A 17,796-nucleotide genomic window follows, 5' to 3' on the forward strand; every position below is an offset into this window, starting at 1 on the left:
CTTCTCACCGCTCTTCCTCCTTTCAGTCGTGTTGGAAGTATCACTTTCCCTGGTTACTTTGGTTCTATTCATTTATGCTTATTTAATTTTTTTGTGTCTTATCCCCCCAACTTCATTATAAATTCAAGGCCAAACATTACATAGATCATTGTAAAAAAAAAAAAAAAACATTAATAATAGCATTTATGAGGCATCCTTATGTCAGATGCCATGCTAAGCACTTCCCTTACCCAGTCCTGACAATGACCACGGTAGGATATGAACCTCACTTTGCAAATCTGAAGTAAGGCTTACGTCAGATCACTAGTAAGTAGTGACACTGAAATGTACAACAAAGTCTGTCTTAATTGTAGAATCTGCTCCCTTAAACAGTGCTTCTGCCCCACTGTCAGACCTTTAGGAGGGACTCCATAGCGATACTAAAAATTGTAAGCAGAACTTGATCTATGAGACACCATACAAGACATAAATGTGCATGTTAGTGGCAGAACTCACTTGAAAAAGACTTGTGTTAAAATCAAATAAAATTTATTTCATGATTATTCAAAAAATATATTGTCTCCAGTTAGGCTTTTCCCCACTCTGCCACCAAATTACTAAATTCAGTGGTGACTTCTCAGTCAGTACTCTTGTTTCTTGATTTCTCTGCAGCACTAGATGCAATTGATTAGACCTTTCCTTGAAACACTGCCTTCACTTGGCTTCTAGAACACCATGTCTCTTGAGTTTCTTCCTATCTCACAAAATGGTTCCTTCACTGGCTCCTCCTTTCTATCTGTTAAGGCTGGAGTGCCCCTGGACTCAACCCTTGCCCTCTTCTCTACTCACCCACTGGATGATCTCATCCATTATCACAGTTTTAAATACCATACACTCAGTTCTGCTATGACACAACGTAGCATTCCTAAAAATCACCGTGCCCTGCAAAATCCCACAGTGACAACCACGGGGCTTAAATGACAGATGTGACTGGAGCACAAAACTCACACACGTCATTGGTGCATTTACAAAAGGGAGAGCCTGCTAAAAACAGTAGCACAGTTTCACACGCGTTAAATGGATAAGACACGCATGAATACTACAATAAACACGGTACTTTACCTTGACAAAGACGAACTTTGCTTGTGAAAGGGGTTGTAGCTTGGGAGTTAGTGTCATGTTATAGAAAGAAAGTTTTCTGAAATCAGTCAGGTAAGGTGTAATGACAGACACGAATGAGGACGGATCCTGATACACAGTGAACTGATGTGGCTCAGGTAGGTGTCTGAGGTACGTGCCTGTAGTTTGAGTTTTCTTATGCAGTTCGATTCTGCCAGTGCAGTTTTATGCACTCTTTTAGTGTTTCTCCCAGAATAAATTGTACATAATCAAATGTGAAATCCCCGTTATGTTTAAATTGTTCCCTACTGTATCAACCTATACTAGGTCTGCAAAGACACTATATATAAATACGGTCACATTCATAAGTCTTGGGGGTTAGGGCTTCAATGTATATTTTTGAGGAGTACAATTCAACCCATAACTCAGAGTTTGCCCCCAAATTTCTGGAAGCCTCGTGTAATGTCACACCAGGATCTTTTCTTTTTAATTTTTATTGACAGTTTCCCATAGTAAAAACTATATTTTACATCATGCCCCAGCACACGCAAGCACACACACACCTGAAACTCAAGTTCACAGAACTTACTTTGTGTGATATAATCTGATATCTTCTACTTTATCAGAGAGAAAAGTTGCTACGCATGACCCACTAATTGATTTTATGACACACTTGTGAGTGTGACCTATATTTTGAAAAAACACCATTCTAGAATGAGAACAAAAGGTCCTGTTCTATGATTAGATTATGTTCTAAAGGATCCTTCTTAAGTCTATTTATTTGTAAGTAGAAAACATGTGATCACTGTTGATTGCTTGGCATGGGACACTGATAAGCTTGTGTTCTATGATAAATCTCTCTTCTCCATAATTCTTCTATTTTTTTTGAAAGGTTTATTTATTTTTTGAAAGAGAGAGAGAGAACAAGTGGGGAAGGGGTAGAGAGAGAAGGGGACAGAGGATCTGAAGCAGGCTCTGTGCTGACAGCAGTCGGATGCAGGGCTCGAACCCATGAACTGTGAGATCATGATCTGAGCTGAAGTCAGACCTGAGCCAAAGTCAGACGCTTAACGGACTGAGCCACACAGGTACCCCTCTTCGCTATTTTAAGATTCATTCCATTTGCATATGTAGATTCCACACACCCCTCCTACTTTCAGTTTGTTATATTTTCTCACATTTCGGCCACTTTGCAATCTTAAAACTCTCCTTGCCACTGCTCTATCACATAGCAGACTGAATGAGGTTAACATGCTTACTGGTGCCTCAGAGCAAACCATGAAGACAGGATAGGCAGGAAGCTAAGGCTTAAAGGCAGAGACAAACTGACCACTTGGCTTTCACCACCTGTTCTTGTCACGCAGTTTGGAAAGGGAGGTGCTTCACTACTTTCAGCCTCTGCTAGTTTTTTTTTCTTTCTTTTAATGTTTATTTTTGAGAGAGAGAGAGAGAGAGAAAGAGAGCGAGGGGCAGAGAGCAAGGGAGACAGAGTGTCCCAAGCAGGCTCCACGCTGGCAGCACAGAGCTCCATGCAGGGCTCAAACTCACAAGTGGTGAGACGGTGACCTGAGCCAAAATCAGGAGTCGGATGCTTAACCGACTGAGCCGCCCAGGCGCCCCCAGCCTCTGCTAGTCTTCATGGTCTTCCCGGGGTTTTGCCCTCACTCCTCATCAGCCCCTTTGCCTGGTGGGCTGTCTTTAAGGAGCTCGAAGATTGGTGGTGGGTGTCTGGTGCCATCTCCTGCCCCCAGCACCTGCTGCCCACTGGCCCCAGTAGTTGCATTTCACCAGCCAAGGCCCTGAGGCCACTCTGTTGCAATGGGGGGACCTCCCCCGTCTCACTCCAGCCCATAACTCACTGGATAATCCTGAAGAAATCCATCTCTATGCTCCCGGTGGCTCCGCTATTTTGTGGGAGACCAAAGGTCTATTGTGTTAACTTTCCAAAAGAATACTGTAGACCAGGAAGCTTAAATAAGGTGCTCCTGTCACACCATAAATTAGTTGTAAAGTTAGAACCCAAACTTACATTCCTGATTTTCCTGGGTGTTTTCCCATGAGCCATAAAAGGTCTTCATCTTTTCACAATATTGCCAAGGGCAGGCCCTGTTTCATCTTCAAATGAACCAGGATAAGTAAAACCTGTTCAGGAAATTCTATTGTTCTCTGAAGACAACCAAGTTTTACATTTGTTGTAAGTATCTACCAAGTTGGGATCTGATCTTTTTTTCTCATAATTCTCCTGGCCTTTCTCCCTAGCAACCCCCCAACACCCCACCCCCATCGCCATTCCTCACATTCCAAGTGAGGAATCTGAGCTTCGATCTCTCCTGAAGGAGCCAAAAGAATGACTTTCCTTCAAAGACCAAAATCTTTGCTTTGCATACTTTAAGCCTCTCTGAAAGTAGTCTGTGTAAGAATTGGTTTGTCCATTCAATGTGATTTGCTTTTTTTCCTTACACACACAAAAGCTGCATTTAAATTGATGGTGCTTTATAAAATCTACAGCATCTTAAAATTACACACACACACACATATGTATATGTATATATGTATGTAGTTCAGGGTGGAAATACCTAAAATTACAGAATTTTCTATGAGTTTTCTAGCATTAAAGAATTACATTGGGAACAGTTCTAATAATTTAACTAACGCGTTTTACTTTATTTATTTACTTATTTTTAATTTTTTTTTAAAGATAAAGACCAAGCACAAGTGGAGGAGAGGGGCAGAGGAAGAAAGAGAGAATCTTAAGAGGGCTCCACACTATGTGGGACTCAGTCCCACAACCCTAGGACCATGGCCCAAGCCGAAATCAAGAGTTGTGAGCCCGACCCACTGAGTCATCCAGATGCACCACTGATGTGTGTTAGATAAGACTGTAGAGTTTTCTATAAAGACTAAATCTTCTGCTAAGACCAGCTAACAACTGAACCTCTCTCTCTTACCTTCTCTCTACTTTTTCTGGTTCTCACTAAGCATCCCACGTTCCACATAATCCTACATACATGCTGCTGATTACGCATCCTTCTGGCTTATTGTCTGTGTCTTCAGAGGTCAGAAGATGGGCACATACTTTTATGGAGTCTGTAATCAATGCTTCATGGAAACTGGCTGCCATTGGGGGATGAGAGAAGCTAAGGGGTTTCCCTCTAATTTGCACTCCTGAGTACACCACTCAGTTCTTCTGGAAAACCCCTCTGAGAGAAGTATTTTAGCCTTTAAAAACAAAGGTTTTTGCTTCTGCAGTGATACAGAACCTTGACGTTTCAGAACTGAAAGGAACAAAATTCAACGACCCCCCGAAAAAAAACACTAGTGAGAAAATAAGTAAACCAAGTCTAGTATAAACAGAGGCAGAAAATTATTGTTTATTACAGAAATAAGGAGTTTAAGGACAAGCAGGAGCTAAGATTAAAAGCAAGAATGGGAGATGTTTTTGAAAAGAAAAATACTTGGCAAGGTCTCCTTGGCCAGCTTACATTAGCCAACAATTTGATTCTGGTTCTGTGAAGTTATTCGTTTCACTCAAAAGAGGGGTTTTCCATTAATAAGTCTAAAAATTATCATATAATAGCATAAGTTCATTATCCATTATAATATTATTAGTGTTTATTCCCACTGTTGTCAGGTTTCCATATGGCTTCTGCAGGATGAGGCATTTATGGTTAGGCTAGGTAATTTTTTTAAGCTGGTATTATGTTTGGTCAACCACGAGTAACAGAGAACCTAAATACAGTGGCTAGACAAAATATGAGTTGACTTATTCTTACATAACAGAAGTTGCTAGTGTGGTTACTGAAGTTGTGTCAGTAATGCAACAATGGAAGGGCCAATGTCTCTGTGATTCCCTAGCCCTGCCTTTTCCTCATGATTACAAGATGGCTGCTGAAGCTCCAACTATCAGATTTACATCCCCCAAAAGGGAAGATATATGTCCTTTTTAATGATGCAAGCAAAGTTTCTCAAAATTCACAACAGATTTTTACTTATATCTGATTGGCAAAAACTGTGCTGCTTGGCCATTCCAAGGAAGTATGGACTTTTTAAAAAATATTTATTTATTATTTTTGAGAGAGAGAGAGAGAGAGAGAGCATGAAATGGGACAGAGTATATGGAGTGGGCTCCATGCTGACAGCAGAGAGTCTGATGCAGGGCTCAAACTCACAAACCATGAGATCATGACCTGAGCTGAGATTAAGAGTTGGATGCTTAACCAACTGAGCCACCCAGGTACCCCTAGACTTTTGGGTAGAGGAAATAAAAGGAGAAAAGTGTTAGAAATGGGTGATGGATCAGCCAACTCACAACATCTGCCAGAGTTCTTGTCTGGATCTTTCTGATACCTGATAATGTGTAAACAACCCTAGCAAGGAATGGCTTTGAGAGTTGAGTTGGCTGAGTTCAACACTTCAGTGTCACCTAGTATTTGGGTTATATTAAAAATGAGAAATCAGATGAAATCTGAAAAGTGGCACTAGTAGGTGGAATAATGGACCCCCAATTATGGCTACATCCTCATGTTCCAAACCTGTGATCTTGTGATAGAGAGATGGGGTGATTATCATGCTATCAAGGTGGGTCCAGTGTTCCTGAGAAGAGAAAAGCAGCAGTGTCAGGGTCATAGGTCAAGAGATAGGATCATGGTAGCAGGTGCACAGAGACAAAGGAGGACATGTGAAGATGCTGTGCTGTTGGCTTTGAAGATGAAGGAAGGGGCCACAAACCAAGGAAGATCACGGCTTCTAGAAGCTGAACAAAGAAGGGAAATGGGCTCTTCCCTTGAGCCTTCTGGAGGAACGCAGCCCTACTAGCACCTGGATTGTAGGACTTCTGACCTCCAGACTATAAGGTAATCAATCCATGCTATTTTAAGCCACCAAATTTATGGTAATTTGTTACAGCAGCTGCAGGAAACTGATACAGTGGCCCAGGTCAGATTAGAATGGAGGCTTCAAAGGCTCTTGAAAAGTCTAAGTTTATGTCTCCTAAGAGTAGGGCTTCAAGCCTCAGAATTATCCTCTATGGGGCAATAATAAGTGCTAACACTGAATAATTACTGTGTGTTTACAAAACGCAAAGTGCACTCTAGGCATTTCATTACCCCCTTGAAACAACCCTATGAGGTACACACTAATAGTATCTTCCATTTTTCTCAGTACAGATGAATCAATTGCCAAGGGCCAGGGATGGGGGAACTAGAGAGTCGAGCATGGGTGAGTTTGGGGCACATGCTGACACAGGTGTCAGGTTATTGCTAAGGAGGGTCTGGGGACAGTGGTACAGGTTCACCAGACTCCTTGAAAATAGTTGGCTGCTACATCAGTGGCTGGGAACCCCCAAGACCATGTGGGACACAAAGGGTCACTTAGGGGATTCTCCTTGCTCTTTTCATGAACGCTGGGAAGAACTGGACCAAGGACCAGAATTCTAGCCGAACAACTTGGTGGGAACATTGAGCTGCACAGAGATCCTTTTGTGTTTGTCCTGCACCGGAAGCGTCGCCAGCGGCTGGTGCTAACAGAGGAAATATACGTCTGTTAAAGGCAATCTCAATAATTTCTCAATAATTTTAGAGAAAAACGACACTACTATCAGAATACCAAGGTGTTCTAGTCTCCCAAAAGTGATGTTTGAACCCTGATGAGGTTCAAACAAACAAACATAAAGCAGCCCTCACTTCTCACGGTTCCGATACAAATGAGTTTCAGTTAACACAACACGTACAAAGCACGGGTTGCCTGTATAAATTCTCAAAGGAATGAAAGGGAAATAATCCAGAAAATTACTCCGCAAGAATTCAGATGTTAAAAACATGTTAGGTGCAACTGCCTTGAATACAATATCTATCAAAAGCCAACTATTTTAATAGTATTCTGAAAATCCTAAAGGGATGTATATATGAAAGCGATTATTTAAAATTTAATGACATTTATGAAGAAAACTTCAAAACCTTCAATTTATTAACTTGACGGTTAGTGAAAGATGTTCCAAATGTAAGGGAAAATATGTTTTCAAAAAGTGGTTGATGAAATTATGCATAAGAATAGCTAACAAACACCAACTATTTAAATGTATTACATGTACTAACATCAGCATCAAAGTGAGGGCATAAGAGTCGCCAACTTTTACATTATCAGAATGAACATGATCTGAAAGGGATCTCTTAAGTCCATTGTTTAGCTTACCTTGATATATTCTATTTTTGTAAAAAAGGAAACCAAACAAAAATACTTCTTTTCTAAGACCTTCCCTTTTTCTGTGTTTAAACTGGATTTAGAACCATTCAAAAATAACTCGGGGTCCCCGAAGACTAGCTGGGGAAAAAGAGTGTGTCTCATTCTCAGGGCACAGAAGGGGATATACAGGCAAGGAAATCACACAATGAGATGTTCAGGTTTAAAAAGTAAATCAGATGAAGGGTCAAGTGGTCAGTTTACATGACTTATGGATGATCATCTGCGATCTTTATGTTTCAGACTGTTTTTACATCATCATCCTTTGTCCTAAAAGATGACAGTCCTGGCTATTACTTCCTGTGTACGTAAGGGGGGCTGGAAGGGAATGAGGCATAACCGGCCTCCTCATCCCCGTTTCCTCCCGTGTTCATGGCATATTCAGACTATGACCACAGCTTCCAGGACCCACAGCTATTTCTGGTGACGCCTCAGAGCTGGCACAATGGGAAGATTAGAATTAACCCATGGTTTTTCCACTTGACACGCTTCCTTGTTATTTCCAATTCTTGTCACCTGCATTGTGGGACTTCCAATCATGCTTAATATATACTTGAAGGATCTCTCCTGCCCATTTTTAGAATCTTCCAGCGGCAAGCTTTTTTTTTTTTTTTTTCTCATTCAGCACAAGACTTTAAGCACACATATGAAGGATTCATAGGCTCTAACCAAGGTGAAACAAGTCAGAAATGAGAACCAATCGCTAAAAGACGTTACACAAAGAAACTGATTTTGCAATCAATAAATTCGGAAATTGGATCACAACTTGCTGGCCCACCTGTGAAGCATTCTTAGCACACCTTCCTCGATCTCCCAGCTTTCGTGAGATATAGAATTGACATATAACGTGTAAGTGTAAGGTGTTCAGTATTATGATTTGATACCCATGTATGCTGCAAAATGACGACCATAGTAAGATTTAGTTAGCACATCCATCACCTGACAGTATTATAATTTTTTTTTTCTGTGTGGTAAGAACGTTTAAGATCTCTCTTAGCAACTTTTCAAGTATACGATACACATTATTAACTATAGTCACCACAATGAATACTGAGCCCCAGAACTTAATCATCTTAAAGCTAAACATTTGTACACTTTGACCAATGTCTCTCCATTTCCCCCACCCTCAGGCCCTGGCAACCACCATTCTATTCCGTTTCTATGAATTTGTCAGCATTCAGTTTTCTGTGGTCCACTTCTTGAGAGTTACATAATACACTGAATTTTGACATACTTTTCCCAGCCTCATCTTACCTCACATTGAGCCTGGAACATGAGACTAAAAGAGATACAGCTCAAAGCAAGCCCTTTCTACACATGGAATGCTCCCTTTAACAAACACCCATTAGAGTCCTATTGTGTACAATTCAGAAGTCAATATTTCTTTTTAGGACCTTGTTTCATTTATTTTTTTTTAATTTTTTTTTTTAATATTTATTTTTGAGACAGAGAGAGACAGAGTGTGAATGGGGGAGGGTCAGAGAGAGAGGGAGACACAGAATCTGAAGCAGGCTTCAGGCTCTGAGCTGGCAACAACAGAGCCCGATGCGGGGCTCGAACTCACGGACAAGATCATGACCTGAGCCTAAGTCGGACGTTTAGCCGACTGAGCCACCCAGGCGCCCCTAGGACCTTGTTTTAAATAAGATAAAAGGGAAATACAATTGACTGCTGGCTCTGAATTTGGCAGGAGGGCTGTTGGGCCATTTGTGATGTCCTAGAAAGAGAAGCAGCAGTCCAAGAACTTTCCCCTGCCTCACTTTGTCTGTCCCTGTAGTGGGACTTCAAGGAAAGAGCAGCCTGAATTTCATCCCTGGTGATAACAGAGCTTGGAGAGAAATTTGCTAAGATAATAAAGCTAAGATGCATTAAACACTTAAGTATGGAGCCAAGATGCATTAAACACTGAAGTATAGAGCAACTTTCTGAGCTGTTTGCGCATGTTAATTTATTGCCATCTCCTAACTCTAGGAGGCAAGTACTGTTATTATCTCCACATAACGATGCAGTAGAGGCACAGAGAGGCAGGGTCACAGGACAACAGAGTAAAGAGGAGCCAGGATTAGAAGGGATGATTCCTAACAGGAGGAGCTGGTCCTCATCACGGGCATGGGGCAAGTACTTACAGAATGGATACAGTTGCAGACACTAGAAGAGAGCTCTGCTTTTCAGAGAAAGGACAATTGGAGAAAGAACCCTAGCATACAGGAGTTGATTACAGTGATGGAGGCACTGTGAAGAAACTCCCAGGTCTGGGAGGCAGACAGGGTTAGTAGGTATCCAGAAGCTCTTGGCAGAGAGCAGGAACCAGGTGCCAGGTCAGGATCCAGTTCTGGGGTTCTGGGGGTGGAACATGAAAGCCCAACACGGACTGTGGTGCTGAAACAAGTCTAGGTTGTTAAGATTCTGATTCCAACTGATTTTAGCGTGTGGCTTTCTTCCCCATGTCACCGAGCAGTTCTCTGTAGGACACCAGCTAGGTGTCCTACGATTCAACTCAAGTCTGATGCTGTCTGCCTGGAAGCGGTGTCAGATTGCACAGGTTAAAGGTTCAGTTCTACAAGACTCCACCCATCCCCACTCGGGTGCCAGATGCAAGTCAGGTTGTCACCTGTGCTTCTGCCTGGCCACAGATTGGGGGTTCCAACAACCTCATCCTTGGGTTCAGTTGATTTTCTAGAGCAGGTCACAGAACTCAGAAATATCTTACTTACTAGACTACTGGTTTCTTATGAAAGAATATAACTCAGGGACAGCCAGATGGAACAGACGCATAAAGCAAGGTATGGGGAAAGGGCATAGAGCTTCCATGAACTCTCCAGGCACACCAGTCTCCTCAAATCTATGTGTGTTCACCAACACCGACACTCTCTGAGCCATGTCCTTTTGGGTTTTTATGGAGGCTTCGTTACAAAGGCATGATTGATTAAATCATTGGCCATTGGTTCTAGCCTCTCTCCCCTCCCTGGAGGTCAGAGCCAATAGGACTGAGTCCCAAACTTCTCATTGCTAGGTTGGTTGGTTCCCCAGGCGACCCGCTCCCATCCTGAGATGCTTGCCAAACACCCCCACATTAACATAACAAACGACAACTCTATCACTTTCACGCTTTAAAAATTCCTAGAGTTTTATGAGCTCTGTGTCTGGAATGGGGTCAAAGACTAAATGTCCATTTCTTATTATAAATCACAATATCACAGTTGCCTATGCAGCTACTTGAAGAGAAATTTGAGAACTGGAACTAAAAGAAACCATCTGGTACTATCAAACGGTAGTACCAGATGAGGACTGATCTAAGGAAGAAGGGGGAGAATCGTTACCCAATGGGAAAAGAAGGCCCAGAGCTGAAGAATAATCAAGGAAACTAGCTGGACCTCCCCTCCAGCTTGGCCTTGGCCACTCAGAGCCCAGCTGTTCCTGTTTCTATCCATCCTGACCCAGTTGTGGTCAGATGGCCCAGCTCTTAGCCAGGAAGAAAAGAAGCAGTAGGCTAAATCTGTCAGGAAATCTAAAACCCCCAAACTCCCCATGCCATCCAGGAGACAAACACTGACTGAAAGGACTGAAGCATCCAGCAGTAGCATTTAAAATTGGTCTTGGGGCGCCTGAGTGGCTCAGTGGGTTGAACGTCTGACTTCAGCTCATGTCAAGATCTTGCAGTTTGTGGCTTCGAGCCCCGTGTCGCTCTCTGTGCTGACAGCTCAGAGCCTGGAGCCTGCTTCTGATTCTGTGTCTCCCTCTCTCTGCCCCTCACCCTGCTCAGGCTCTGTCTCTCTGTCTCTCAAAAAGATATAAACGTTAAAAAAGAACTCAAGAAATCATAATGCTATTTTGTTTAATATGGAAAGATAAGAAACAACCCAAATCTCATGAGACAGCAACAAAATCAGGAACAGTGTTTAATCACATAGTATACAGTCATCACACATCAGGCTTTCAAGGAATATTTACTGTCCTGGGAAAATACTCATCAATGTATGACAAAAAGCAGACTAACCTACCAGAATGTTCTCTGGACTTGCTGGGGGAAATTATATTTATGCTTAATAGAGATATTACTCTGGAAAATATAGCCTTGTTTTACATAACAAATACATTGCTTCCAATCATGCAATATGATACACTGTTACACTGTACAAATAATCGAGATTCATGAAATATAAAAATATTCTTTCACAACACTTTTATGACATTTTTTTAAAAAAGCCTGTCACCCGAAAGGTCTAGAAATATTGAAAATAACTTACTTAGGGTGAATTTTACCCTTTCTATTAACTTTTAAACAACTTGGTTTTTTTTTTTTTCCTTTTGGAACTAAAAAATTATACAATTTAAAGTTACTACATAGGAACTATAATTATTCGCATACACTCTTTAACACAGCAGATCAATACACATTGGCGTTTACTTTCAATAGATAAAAATGAAAGTAGTTAAATATTTTTGTTAGGTTATTATCTGACCTAACTACCTGGAGGAAAAAAGAAAAACTTCTTTGAGCAGAATTTCACGGTTTGGAACACTTTTCGATGGTGCAGAGTTTCTGTCAGTATAGACTGAGCACCAAATATAGGTAAATTTTAACTTCTTGAGGCTTTGAAACTGTAAAGTAGAGATAGGGAACTACCCACACTCTTTTTTTTTTTTTTTCTTTTTGCATCATACCCTATGCATGAAATAAAATTTCTTTGGCAAAGGGCGCTGAAACCCCACTTCAGTAGACCTTTAATATTTGCTGATCAGGGAGGTGCGTAAGCGTTGTTGATGGTAGGGAACTAGTTTTTATGTTTTTAAAACCTAATGGCGAGGATGGGAGTGGCATGGTATAAAAGGAAGGTGGGCTTCACTGAAAAAGTGCAGATGGGCAGGCTGATTTCCTTTCATGCACTGACAGAAAGAGACAAGGCTGGAGATATGAGGTCCCAAGCGACAGGAACCTGAGAGAGTCAGGACAGGCTGATGGGTGGGTGGGTTGGGACAGGGCGAGGGTAGCTCACAGGAGCCTCTGGAAGCACAGGGAAAAGACTGCGATCTGGTCCCAAGAAGATGACCTTAAAGAAGGAAGACAGATGGCAAAGGAAATGGGTCAGCTGTATGGTCAAGAAGCTGGAGTGGGGGTACCTGGGGAGCCCATGGTGTGGCCTCATAGTTTTATTCAAACTAAAGACTGAGTCTTAGGTCTTGCATATTTCCTCATTCTATGTTTTCTGGTCCCCCTTCCCCTCAAGAGATAACAACAACTAATTCAGGCACCACTGGGCAGCTGGGACCCGGGGTCCCGGGTATCATCCCCCTGCTTGTGGCAGAAAGCAGTAAACTGAGAAGATACTGGGGAGTCTATGGGTATTTGAAGGCAGGGAGAGGGGCAGGAGGAGGTCTGTGGACCGAAATCTGCACTTTGCCCCACCAATCTTGGGTCATTCTCGGCAGCGTCTGGAATTGCCCCACCACGTAGGGATGTAAAGGTACACCTGGTACACGAAACCCCAGTCAGGAACGCCTGCCCTCGGTCCAGTCAGCCCTGTGCTCGCTGTCCTCCTGACTCACCACAGGCATTTCTCCCACCCTTGTTGTTTGTCTTTACGACGTTCAGAATGACATCTCTCGATTGCCAGGACGCTTCCAAATGCATGTGCTTATTTTGGTTGATACTCTTACCTCCTCTCACTACCCACACCCATTTTTTTTTAAAAAAAGGACCTGACATCTATAAGTTGATGCTCTGTATTCATTGAAATTGAAAATTAAAAACTACGTGGAGAAAGGAGGAAGCAAGTATACAAGCTGATATCCTCTCTGTAAAAGAGCCAGCCCCAAAGAAATCAATTAAGGAAGATAAATTACAATTATTAATATCTACTAATATCTCAGAAAAAAAATTCATTTCCATACGAGTTAACATCAGTGTCATTGTATTTGATTAAAAATTGTCTTGTACCTTTGAAGGCAAATAATCCAAAAGATGCACAAATGTATTCATATCAATCTTAGCCAAAATGACACCAGATATCAGTAGCTGTATAAAGGCAATCATTTGGCAAAATCAAATATGAAAAACAAACACAAGGATGCTTGGTCACCAATGTGGAACCTGAAAATCAAGTAGAGTGAAGCAATGTTGAATTAAAAAAAATTGTTTTTAAAGCATGGAGTTTGAAATCAGACAGACCTGGATTCAACTTAGTTTAACACTGACTAACTGTGTCACATCACCTCTCTGTGCTTCAACTTATTCACATTTAAATCTTTGAAAGCTTGCTTTGAGAAATAGGGATACATGTCTAAGGAAACTACAACAGTGCCGGGTACACAGAAGTCACTCAATAAATGGTATTTACAATGAGCACCTACAATGCTCCAGACACTATTCTAGGTGCTAAAATTACAGTGACGAATGGAAGAGATCTTTGTTTTGGTGACATGTGCGTTGTGGTGGGGGCAAATAGCCAATGAAGAAGTAGGAGAAGAAGGAAGGGAGGAAGACAAGGAGTGAGGGAAGTAGGAGAGGTAGGAGGGAGATTCAGGGAGTGATATTTCCTATTAAAAAAATATCAGAGTAATAGAGGGTATCTTGCAGCAAAGGGTAGTTAGTCTAGCTAAGTATTCAGGGAAGGATTCTCTAAAGAGGTCACATCGTCTCTGAGTCTTTTCTGATGAAAAAGGAAGCCAGAGTGCGTTGAGATCTTGAGAAAAAGCATTCCAACCAAAGGAAATGGCAAAAAGAAAAGCTGTGAAACGAGAACAAATTTTGCATTTTCCAGAGACAAATTAAAGGCCAATGAATGATGGGACAAGGGGTACAAGATTAGATCCAAGATATTGGCAGGACCATCTCAGGGAAGTCCTTGGGCCCTAACAAAGTTTGTATTTTATTCTAATTATAGTAGGAAATTATGGGCGGTACTTAAATGGGAGGGTGAGTGATATTATTAAATACAGTCTTTAAAAAGAGGATTCTGTATGATGTATGAAGAATAAAGGGGAGTGTCTGTGGGTGGAGAGAGGGTGAAAGCAAGCAGACCAGTTAGGAGGCTATTGGAGCAGTTCAGTTAAGACACAGTGGCTTCTTGGACTAGCCTAGTAGCAGTAGAGGGGGTGAGATATGGTTAGACTAAGGCTCTATTTGGGAGGGAGAGCTGACTTCCAAGGAATTGATGTGAAGGAATGAAAGAGGTCTGGGTTGATTCCCAGATCCTAGACTTGAGCCACAGACTGAACAGTAATGCCATTATTATGACAGTAAAGAGGAGGGTTGGCATGGTTGATGTCAGGATCGTCGAACAATAAGTAGAGATGCCAAGCAGACAGGTAGACACACAGGCTGGAGATCAAGAGCACTCCCGGGAGATAATATTTGTATCAGGTATAATGTAAAGTGCATCATGTGAAGTGTCCAATTCAGTTTTGCTGAATTGAAAAAAAAGTTTGAGCCCAATAACAAGAGATATTCACTGGTTTTCAGGAAATTAGATCTTGAAAACTTTTATTTAACTGACTCTTAAGCTACTTTTATTGGCACACAAGGGTTGGCTCAGTAAAAACTATGATTTGCCTGTGGTCAGCAAAATGTGATAGAAGCAAGTGATGATTCCGTTGCAGTATCAGAAACATGGTTTCCATACCGACAAAACCCATACAGCACAGTGTCCTTGATTCTAGATAAAGTGCTGCTTCACTGGTTCACGTCTTGGGATACGTGTAGTTAAAATCCCTTCTTCTGGAAGGAAAAAAGAGAGAAACACCCACGGAGTTTTATTTTTCTTGACACATCCAATGCTATCCAAGCTGGTCTGGCAGGCATCATGACAAACTGATTTGAGTTAGACTCCTCTGTTCTTCTCTGGTAGGATCCTGGTGCTGCCATCAGGGAGCATCTAGTTTATGAGCGACTCGCTTAACACACATGAGACACAGGCAAAGGCAATGTAACTGACTGCGTGAAAGGGACAACAGTGTGTGTGCATTTTGATCTGTGCTCTTGGTTGCTTTTCTCCTACATGTTGCCAGCACTGGTGACACCTTCTAGATGAACTACTCTCAGGGGAGAACAAATCATCCCAAGTCAAAGGAGTTTGTGAAATTTCTAACTGGGTTTCTTAAATGCAGAGCATGCACAATCATCTGAAAGCCAAAGGGCTACTTACTTATAAGAACTAGATTTCTCAAAATAAACAAACAAACAAACAAACAAATGGGTTCCATGGAATTCTAAGAGCTGAGCTTTAGGGATCAAGAACCAAGTTTGGTGGAACGAGCACTTGGTTTGGACTAACTTCCACAGAATAGTAAGGAATGCCAGTCGATGTATCTACCTTTCCATCCAAAAAGGAAATGAAGATTTACCAGTGAGCCAGAGGAAGAGATTCAGAGATGATTAAGACAGAGTACTTAATAAGAATAACGTAACTGATGGCAAAATCTGGTCCCTCTGGCGGTCAAACCTTATGTGGAACGTGGTAAAGACACTCGTTAGGTTTAGGAGACTTCTAACAGCACCTTCCAAGGCAGAGCCCAAGAGGACAGGGAGTCTCATAGAAAAGCTTTGAATTTGAAAGATGTTGGAGCAGTTTGGCTCTTGGATCCAGACTGGCAATGATGGGGGGATGTGTCTGAGCAGACAGGCCTTAGCACAGCCTTGCAAAGTCCTGCATGGCACTGAAGAATAAGGAGAGGCAATAGAGAGTTTTGAATACCCAGGCAGGGGTGTAGAGGGAGTATGGGAGCTGGTAAGTCACGAGAGGTCTAGGAGCAGGGCAGGAGGACACAGCAGTGTTGGCTTCATGGTTGATGGGGGCCAGGTCAGAGCCCAGAGTCCTCAACAGCACAGCTAGCCTTTCACATCAAAGGCCAGGCAGGAGGGGAGATGCCTTAAGGATGCCAGCCATAGTTCTCCAGAGCCCAGAGCATGACCGCACAGTGGCCATCAAAGGCAAAGGACTGCATAAAATCCTAGATTATTATTATTATTATTACTTTTAATGTTTATTTATCTTTGACCGAGAGAGACAGAGAGAGCATGAGCAGCGGGGGAGGGACAGAGAGAGAGGGAGACCCAGAATCTGAAGCAGGCTCCAGGCTCTGAGCTGTCAGCACAGAGCCCAACGCGGGGCTCGAACTCACGGACCGCGAGATCATGACCTGAGCCGAAGTCAGATGCTTAACTGACTGCACCACCCAGGCACCCCCAAACCCAGATTATTTCTAAGCCCCCTACACACTGAGGTCACTCCTAGGGCATAAAAGGGGGGGAAACTCTGACTATGACTGCCTCCTTACAAAAAGAGGCAACATCTTAAACTGGAAGTAAGGAGCTACCTTAATGTGGAACTATTAACAGCTTTAGGTTATCAGTTATCAGGACAAATGAAGTTGACAAGTGGAACTGAGCTGAGTTTAATCTCACAAGAATTCAAAATGTTACACTTCTTCATATTTGATTTGCGGCTGTACATTTGGAAATGGCTGCGTGGCCTGAGTTATGATACACCGGCTGAAAGCTGCACGGCATTTCAAAGTTGAGCGACAACGAGTGAGGCCAGGAATGATGAGGCAATGGTTAGGGAGGAGGGGAGGTGCCACAGCAGAGAGGGGAGGGTGGGACGCTGGGCCAGAGGCAGTGCCAGAGCCGCATAAGCAGAAACCTGCTGGGTGAGACGCGTACCTGAGGTCAGCAGAGAGCTCCTGTGAAAGGAGAAATTGCATGCTGGGAACGGGGAGCCCCACAGTGGAGAAGTTCACAGAGTCACCTTTCTTGCCCCGCCCATGCTCCCTAGAGAGATTACTCCTAAGGTCACTGATGGGAGGTTGGTGCCGTGGGCCCTGAGCCCGCCTGCCTTCTAACGGCACGCTTGACTGATTGGACTGAGGGTTATACATACAGAACCCAAACAGGCCAACCTGGAGCCCTCTCCCACGGGTCTGGAACTGGGACACAAGGACTCTAGTTCATTGGCTCTCAAAGTTTAATGTACATAAGAATCATGTGAGATTCCCAAGCTCTAAAACCATATCTTTGGGTCTGGAGCTGAAAAATATTTGATCTTCAGGATCTGTAATCTTCAGGGTGTATCTGAAGCAGGTTTAAAGCACAGGACACTTTTTTAAAAAAAATTTTTTTATTTTTAATGTTTATTCATTTTTGAGACAGAGAGACAGAGCATGAGAGGGGGGAGGGGCAGAGAGAGAGGGAGACACAGAATCCGAAACAGGCTCCAGGCTCTGAGCTGTCAGCACAGAGCCCGACGCGGGGCTCGAACTCATGGACCTCGAGATCGTGACCTGAGCCAGAGTCAGAAGCTCAACCGACTGAACCACCCAGACGCCCCTACAGGATACTTTTAACAAGTATCCCCAGTGAGTCTAAGATGGGAATGCCACAGATCACAAACTGAGAAGCAGGCCTCTGGGCTGGGGGCTTCTCTAGAGCTAAGGTGGACATTTTTAGCCAAACAAATGATGAAG

General features: G+C 42.6%; 1 long non-coding RNA gene across 2 annotated transcripts in view; it reads left to right on the forward strand.

The window, feature by feature from the left end:
• Positions 1-17,796, forward strand: part of LOC144616276 (uncharacterized) — an 82,136-nt gene that overhangs the window by 27,493 nt on the left and 36,847 nt on the right. Inside the window, exon 3 of one of the 2 annotated variants that reach the window (XR_013555421.2) lies at positions 3,797-4,123. The exons of the other annotated variant lie outside the window; for it this stretch is intronic. This is a non-coding gene — a long non-coding RNA (uncharacterized LOC144616276). Of the gene's footprint in view, positions 1-3,796; positions 4,124-17,796 lie in introns of those variants that run through there. 2 annotated transcript variants of the gene reach the window in all.

Source organism: Panthera onca, chromosome B2 (assembly GCF_046562875.1).
Source record: "Panthera onca isolate mPanOnc1 chromosome B2, mPanOnc1 haplotype 2, whole genome shotgun sequence".
Taxonomy (NCBI): Eukaryota; Metazoa; Chordata; class Mammalia; order Carnivora; family Felidae; genus Panthera; species Panthera onca.